Source organism: Salvelinus fontinalis, chromosome 6, assembly GCF_029448725.1.
Source record: "Salvelinus fontinalis isolate EN_2023a chromosome 6, ASM2944872v1, whole genome shotgun sequence".
Classification (NCBI taxonomy): Eukaryota; Metazoa; Chordata; class Actinopteri; order Salmoniformes; family Salmonidae; genus Salvelinus; species Salvelinus fontinalis.
The window spans coordinates 30,134,308-30,142,850 of NC_074670.1; the positions used below are offsets into that span (position 1 = coordinate 30,134,308).

At 42.8% G+C, this 8,543-nt stretch overlaps 2 long non-coding RNA genes across 3 annotated transcripts; one reads left to right on the plus strand and one right to left on the minus strand.

Annotated features, from left to right (window-relative positions):
- Window positions 1-1,210: 1,210 nt before the first annotated feature.
- On the plus strand, window positions 1,211-3,858 carry LOC129857611 (uncharacterized). The gene is made up of 3 exons (XR_008759925.1): window positions 1,211-1,310; window positions 1,470-1,530; window positions 3,770-3,858. It is a non-coding gene; the product is annotated as an uncharacterized LOC129857611 (long non-coding RNA).
- On the minus strand, window positions 1,498-5,865 carry LOC129857610 (uncharacterized). Of its 2 annotated transcripts, XR_008759924.1 has the most exons (5): window positions 5,778-5,865; window positions 5,066-5,307; window positions 3,113-4,847; window positions 2,849-2,962; window positions 1,498-2,623 (listed from the first exon to the last, which is right to left on the minus strand). It is a non-coding gene; the product is annotated as an uncharacterized LOC129857610 (long non-coding RNA). The 2 variants fall into 2 exon arrangements; XR_008759923.1 differs by having other exon boundaries at window positions 3,113-5,307.
- Between the last annotated feature and the right edge of the window lie 2,678 nt (window positions 5,866-8,543).

The window sequence follows — 8,543 nt, forward strand, 5'->3', positions numbered from 1 at the left end:
GTTAAATGAAGAGTTGATGCGCTGCACACTTTTTTTAATAGCATAATTTTATATATTTGGGCTTGGGGAGGGTATCAAGTTAGTTTGAGTCAAAAGGCTCAGGTCCAAGTTAAGTCACGAGTCATTGGTGTTAAAGTCAAAGTCAAGTTGCAAGTCATCATATTTGTGAATCGAGTCTGACTCGAGTCCAAGTCATGTGACTCAAGTCCATACCTCTGGTTTTCTCAACTGAGAACTTGAAGCCCCACCTGTGGGACTAATGTTCAACTTCTCTGATCCTTCTTGAACTCTCCTGACTTTATGGGGAATATTTCTCCCTCTCTTCCAGTGCCCTGTCGTCCGCAAACAAAGACCTCCCAATATCTGTTCTCCCTGAGAGAATACGTAATCAATTATAATGGAGAACAACAAAAAACGAATCACACTTCCTTGGGGGGAGGTAGCATTATCTACCTCATAACTTTCTGACACTGAGCTCCCCATCTACCAAATACGTGACACTGTGGCAGAGATCTGTATATAATGACGAGATGCTCATATCTCCGCCCTAACAATGGGAGTCGTTGTCCCAAAGGCAGGAAGACAGGCGACAAGTTTATGTCAAAAAGTAACCAATAGAAACGCGTTGGCCTTATTTTGGACAGATTTTGGCGAGAGTGAAACCTCTAGCTTCCCCTCTTCCTCTATGACTGTGGTTGCACCCATGTGCCGCCCCATTCAGTGTAGTATTAATCCAGTAGGTGGCACCAAAGACCAATATTATTTTGAAGATGCTTCAGTAAAATAAAACAGCCTAAAATAACAATTTTGAAAAACACAACTAAACAGTTCAAATCTACTGATACCAATAATGTAAGGTATATCTATGTAAGATCTAATGTACTGGAGAATGAGATGGATTTTATTTTATTTATGTTTTAGCTCCCGAGAGGCGCAGCGGTCTAAGGCACTGCATCTCAGTGCAAGAGAAGTCACTACAGTCCCTGGTTCGAATCCAGGCTGTATCACATCCGGCCGTAATTGGCCCAGCGCCGTCCGGGTTTGGCAGGGTTAGGTCGTCATTGTAAATAATAATTCGTTCATAACGGACTTGCCTTGTTAAATAAAGGCTAAATAAAAATTATGCATTCATCATGTAAACAGCGCAGTTTTAGCATAATGTTTCTCAATCCACCATATCCGCCTATGTCGCACTTCCGCATCTGCCATGAAAAGTGACAGAGCTAGCTAGAGAAGTGTTTGTCAGATGAGACATCCCGAAAATCGGTCTTCTCACAAAACCATATGTAGCGTCTGATTTAAAAAAAAAAGTATGACCCCTCTATGGAAAGATAAGACTCACGATGATATTCTCCGTTTTGTTCTATGACCCCCATAATCTTACTGCCGATCTGCCACCTTTTGTCTGTAGTGTACGAACTGTTTGGGCTACACACTAATATGACCCTACATGTGTTATTTTGCTTTAGGATACCCACAGGACTCACAAGACTCGTCTGAAGGTCGCCAGTACCAGTTTTAAAAAATTATGTAAGTATATATGGACACTGTTTAGTGCCAAAAATAATGAGTTAAATACATGTACAAATAAATACAAATAATAATACAAATAAATGTTCCTGATATTTGTTATAGCTCTCAGACAGTTAAGAACAAACTTCCTTTAGATTTTCTGGGGGGGACTATCTGTTGTTCAATGTAGTGAATTTGTTATTCATTGCATTTGTATGGGCCAAATACAATTTTTCATCAAATATTTTTTAAATATATTTTGGGGGATTCTTCAAGGGGTCTTAAAATTCTAAATCAAATAGCTAAATAATCCTTGGTATGACCTTAAAATATTTGTTATTTATTTATTTTATTTTATTTTACCGTTATTTTACCAGGTAAGTTGACTGAGAACACGTTCTCATTTGCAGCAACGACCTGGGGAATAGTTACAGGGGAGAGGAGGGGGATGAATGAGCCAATTGTAAACTGGGGATTATTAGGTGACCATGATGGTTTGAGGGCCAGATTGGGAATTTAGCCAGGACACCGGGGTTAACACCCCTACTCTTACGATAAGTGCCATGGGATCTTTAATGACCTCAGAGAGTCAGGACACCCGTTTAACGTCCCATCCGAAAGACGGCACCCTACACAGGGCAGTGTCCTAACCCAATCACTGCCCTGGGGCATTGGGACATTTTTTAGACCAGAGGAAAGAGTGCCTCCTACTGGCCCTCCAACACCACTTCCAGCAGCATCTGGTCTTTTACATAGCTTAGTAGAAATCCAGAGCTATTTAACTTAATGTACTAGGTAAGACAACCGCATATCACAATCATTGTAAATTAAACTTTCCTCAACGAAGCAGCTTTCATCAGAATCAGTACTAGTAAGAAAACACAAGTACAAGTGTTTTAGTGCAAGAAAGGCAAGCATAACAGTAAGGTATTCGTTTCTTCCCTTTTTTTTCTTGCCACTAGGCCAAAGAGTTGCCCTTTATCATTATGTCGGACTGTTTCATGGCAGTGTCACCACTGTAGTGACTTCACTCTGAGTGCCAGGGGAGCACAGGGGGGTCTGCAGTGCTGCTGGGAACACACAGAGGGGTGTCAGTCTCTTCCTGAGGGACCTGAGCAGGGAGGAGAGGGACATATATAATCTTAGTGAATCTAGTCACCTAATCAGAAAGTGACAAAAAGGCTGCGTTTAGACAGGCAGCCCAATTCTGATATTTTTTACACTAATTGTTCTTTTGACCAATCACATCAGATCTTTTTCAGAGCTGATCCGATTGGTCAAAAGACCAATTAGTGAAAAAAAATCAAAATTGGGTTGGTTGTGAGATGGTTCTTACCTCTGGGCCGTCGGTACCCGTGGTGCACAGCCCATACGTAATAACCATCACACTGATCAGCATCTCCAGCACCAAGAAACCAATCAGAATGCTCAGCATGCCATTGATCAGGAGCTTCACAGGAAGGAAGCCATGCAGAGACACAACAGAGGAGACATTTACACACCACACCAGTGTCATGGTCATGTTATCAGATGCAGCAACACAGAGCCAATCTACATCTGGCCTTTGCTTGAATTCAGTGGTATTAAAGAAAATACCTACCACCGTGTCTCAGTAGAAATTGGAGTAGGGGTGATCCTCTTTGCAGGGGTATTTGACCAGTTTGTATGGTGTATGCTTGGACATACAGTGCATTCGGAAAGTTCCTGGGGCCCAGTGTTCCTCCAAAGGCATCTGTTGTGACAACTGCAAGGTGGGCAAGCCTCTCTCCCTCTGTCTCCTTCACTGGAACCTTACGGGGCGAGGGGACGGTTTAAAGTTATACTGTTACATTGATACTGTTGACCCGGATCACTGGTTGCTGCGGAAAAGGAGGAGGTTGAAAGGGGGGTGAGTGTAACGGATGTGAAATGGCTAGCTAGTTAGCGGGTACGCGCTAATAGCGTTTCAATCAGTTACGTCACTTGCTCTGAAACCAAGAAGTAGTGTTGCCCCTTGCTCTGCAAGGGCCGCGGCCTTTGTGGAGCGATGGGTAACGATGCTTCGTGGGTGACCGTTGTTGATGTGTGCAGAAGGTCCCTGGTTCGCGCCCGTGTCGGGGCGAGGGGACGGTTTAAAGTTATACCGTTACACATGTGCAATTGCTAATAGTGATCCTAATAAACTAAACTGTTACATGATCTATCACAAGAAGCTGAACAAAGGTCTAAATCATAAACCCCTTTACTGATCTACTGTCTATTTTCTCTGTCTGACCAGCTGCGTTCAGGTGGATGGATGTGTCGGCAGCCCCTGGGGGAGTGTGACCTCCCAGAGCACTGCACCGGTACCTCTCCCTACTGCCCTCCCAACGTGTTCCTGCAGAACGGCGAGCCCTGCGAGGAAGGCTCCTCCTACTGCTACAGCGGTGTCTGCGCCAGCTTCAACACACAGTGCCAGATGTTGTGGGGACCTAGTGAGTTACACTATTGGTCAAATGTTCTGGACCCGATAACCATTATGATTGATACCACTGTGGGGAGCTAGTGGCTAGTTATTTGGACTTGTTTCAGTACTTTGACCAAGTACTGTAGAACCTCGAGATCCGAACCCCAGAGTTCTGGACTGACTGGTCAGCTGAAGTGGAACTTTTTAAAAGCAACAGAGAATAGTTCCATGGACAAAAGAGTCCTACATACTGCAAGCCCAAAACCCGCCATGGTGAATATCGCAGTCATTACATTCAGTGAGACATTTTACTTCACCTGTGGAAACAAAGGTGACATACTCTTAAAGAAAACACAAATATTTATTTATTTATTTATTTTATTTTACAAGGTAAGTTGACTGAGAACACGTTCTCATTTGCAGCAACGATCTGGGGAATAGTTACAGGGGAGAGGAGGGGGATGAATGAGCCAATTGTAAACTGGGGATTATTAGGTGACCATTGACATATGACGCTAAGGTGATGCTGTCCAATCAACTGCCACATCCAATGTCACCCACTGTAGAGGCCTACACTTTATAGATAAACACAAGTTCTGCTGTCTCCTGTGGGTGTGGGATGCCCTTTGGCCATAAATGCTGATCTGAAGTCACTTATCCTGCTTGTTCACCTACTTTTCTAGGTTACAATAGGACTACTGTAAGATAGATGATGCCAGATTCACTCTGAGGAAACATCTCTAAAATTGCATGTGTCCGTGTAACATTAAGCATGCTGGATATTACTTGCCCCCTTGGGACCCAGAACTTACAGCAACTCCCATGAAGAGTGGGAACTGGTCATACAGGATAGGGGAGAGAAGAGCAGGCTCACCACCATGCACACCAATCCAAGGACGATCTGCACAATCTGAGACAACAGTAATTCGGGGGAACATTAAGTAACGATAGTGGAAATGGTAACTAATAGTGGTTAACAATTTAGCCTTGATGTTTTCTTCTAAATCAAATTGCCCTCAAAGGATGTTAAATATAGATCTCTACAATATCACAGCTGATGATTGAATCCAATGGCAAATGGATGGAATGAGCACTAAAAACAAAAGGACAGTAATATTATGTTCTCACCCCAAGAGATTGTGTCTGAACCTGCAGGAACACCCTTGTCATCTCTGACACTTTAGTGGTAGGCAGTGGCACAGCGGGGGGCGCACTCTGGATTTGGGGAGTGACATTCAGAAGTGGCACTGAAGCCTTGCCACTCTTCGCGAAGGGGAACTCTTGTGTCACTACCACAACTCCATTTGCAGTTGTGATAGAGGTGGACATGGTTGATGATCCTGATTTGGGTGGTTGACGACAACAAACACCTGAGAAGAAAACAAACTACACACTGAAAGCTTGATACTTTAATACAGCTGCAGACATTGTGTTAGTGTTTATTATGGCATTACAGATAGCCTAAGTCTTCTTTAGGTTGTCCTTGGTTTAGAAATACAATTTCAAATGAACAAAAACAGCGGTAACTAGCACAGAATGGGCCTTTCTTATGTCCCGCAAAGTAGATTTGATCTCAGTTAGACTAACATCATTGAAAGTTTAAACAAATCAATACAATATTGACAACATTCAATGATTACAATATATATGATAGCCTTTTTTTCAAGCCACATTTGAGTTGCACTTGTAAATCTGTGTTTTGTATTTCAATGGAAATTGAAAGTAAAACTATGGAAGCTTGCAAATGATTACATTTATTAGGCCTACTGCTGTTAACACAAATCGCCTATTCAACATTAATTTAGACAACATTTGTAACAATTTTAATCGGACAATTTACCACTTGTCCACCTTTTCCAGGTCGGGAACATCTAATGTACAAACACGGAAATACAAGGATATAATCTAGGATACTTCTTCAACGTTTACAGATCCCTGTTGCGTCTGCTATTTTCATTTATAACGCGTTCAACAATTGGAAACTCGGAAATATCCGACTTCAGTCCGTTCATGACAACTGGGACTTCGAGGGATAACACTTTTGAACTGTCATCGGGATTCAAAGTTGGAAGCTGGAGCATCTTTCAAGAGCTGCAACTTTCCGACCTGAAGATCACTGGCATGATTTGACTTAGTTTTTTCCGAGTTCCCAGTTGTCTTGAAAGCACCGATATCACAGTTTATCAACTCAGAGACGCAACATCGCGAGACTTCTGGGAACGCTTGCTAAACAGACCAGGCTGCATTCCAAACACTTAACAGACACACCCTCTCCCCTCAGCCCCCAAATTAAGTCGACACTTCTGATAACGTCTGACGAGTTTACACTTGCAGGGCAAGGGGTGAGGGAGGACATAATTAATTTTAAATGGACATTCGGGCAAGGGCCCATAAGGCGAGGGTAAGTGGATGAGGGTGTGTCTTATGAGTTTGAAACGCAGCCCAGGCAAGGGTTTGAGAAGTCAAAGAGAGAAGTGAAAAAGTATTTCTTAGTTGTTAATTTTCTCGAAATCTAAAGGCACAACCTATAGTCGAGCCCATGTCTTAAGTAATTGAACATGTTATTACTCCAACCGCATTCAAAACAATTGAACTCGGAAATTTCCAACTTCAGTGCGTTCAAAATAACTAGGAACTTGAAAAACAAAACAAAAACAGCCCCGACTGGGAAAAATCGTTTTGAATGGTCATCCAACTCGGAAACTCAGGCCTCTTTCAGGAGCTGCGACTTTCCGACCATAAAATCACTGACATCATGATTTTACATCGTATTTTTCCGAGTAACCAGGAAAATACATCGCCATGTCATCGCCTACAAGTGTGATTTCTCAGTTTCTGCCTATCTTCATCTTTGTCCCCATTGAAAAAAAAGAAAAAAAGATTTAACCTAATTGTTTGTCTAAATCGTATCTTTGGGACATCCCAACTCTGTCACCATTTATTCAACTCATTTAGCTGGGCAAGTCAGTTAAGAACAAATTCTTATTTACAATGACAGCCTACCGGGGAACGGTGGGTTACCTGCCTTGTTCAGGGGCAGAACAACCAATTTTTACCTAGTCAGCTCTGGGATTCGATCCAGCAACCTTTCAGTTACCTGCCATTCCCCAGGTAATTTACTAGAAAACCCACCTACCTCCTCAAAGTTCTATTAATTGTGTAAGTCTAAATCGTATCCTTGGGACATCCCAACTCTGTCACCATTTTTGTGTTGTTGATTTAACTAGGCAAGTCAGTTAAGAACAAATTCTTATTTACAATGACAGCCTACACCGGCCAACCCCGGACGACGTTGGGCCAATTGTGCGCCGCCCTATTGGACTCCCAATCACAGCCGGTTGTGATACAGCCTGGAATCAAACCAGGGTGTCTGTAGTGACACCTCTAGCACTGAGATGCAGTGCCTTAGACTGCTGCGCCACTCGAGAGCCCCAACGGTTAAGATAAGGGTTAGTTAAGAGTATGGTTTAGGGTAGGGACGTCCCAAGGATCCCGGATAAAAGTAACCAATTATTAACCTGTCAAAGGTGCATAAAGATGGAGGAATTCAGATATGACATTGTTTTAGCACTACCAGAGAAGAAGAGGTGAAGCGAGAGGGTCCACTCCATTCAACATCTGTCCACGTGGGAATACAGCGATAACCACAAACCGCTTGCCTTTCCGCCTTTGGAACGACTTGTTAGGGCAGAGACAAGGCGATCTCAACATTATTTACATGTATCTCTGGCACTACCCATTGGCCGTGTTCGAGAAAATCAAAACTGCAAAGCATCATTGGTAAATTGTGTCGGACTGATCTACAAATAATGAGTTGTTATTTATGATGCAATGTGATTTGTAGATCAGTCAGTCAGGTAGTCAGTCACCTGTAGTCATTTTTGATGCTCTCGAACACAGCCACAGAGTTGTTAACTACAGCACAAGACATCATTCAATCTACAGTTGAAGTTGGAAGTTTACATACACCTTAGCCAAATACATTTAAACTCAGTTTCACAATTCCTGACTTTTAATCCTACTAAAAATTGCAGTCAGGGCTTTGGGATGGCCACTCCACTACCTTGACTTTGTTGTCCTTAAGCCATTTTGCCACAACTTCGGAGGTATAGTTGGGGTCATTGTCCATCTGGAAGACCCATTTGCGACCAAGCTTTAACTTCCTGACTAATGTCTTGAGATGTTGCTTCAATATATCCACATAATTTTCCTCCCTCATGATGCCATCTATTTTGTGAAGTGCACCTATCCCTCGTGCAGCAAAACACCCCCACAACATGTTACTGCCACCCCGTGCTTCACGGTTGGGATGGTGTTCTTCGGCTTGCAAGCCTCCCCGTTTTCCTCCAAACATAACAATCGTCATTATGGTCAAACAGTTCTATTTTTGTTTCATCAGACCAGAGGACATTTCTCCAAAAAGTATTATCTTTTTCCCCATGTGCAGTTGCAAACCATAGTCTGGCTTTTTTTATGGCAGTGTTGGAGCAGTGGCTTCTTCCTTGCTGAGCGGCCTTTCAGGTTATGTCAATATAGGACTCGTTTTACTGTGGATATAGATACTTTTGTGCCCATTTCCTCAAGCATCTTCACAAGGTCCTTTGCT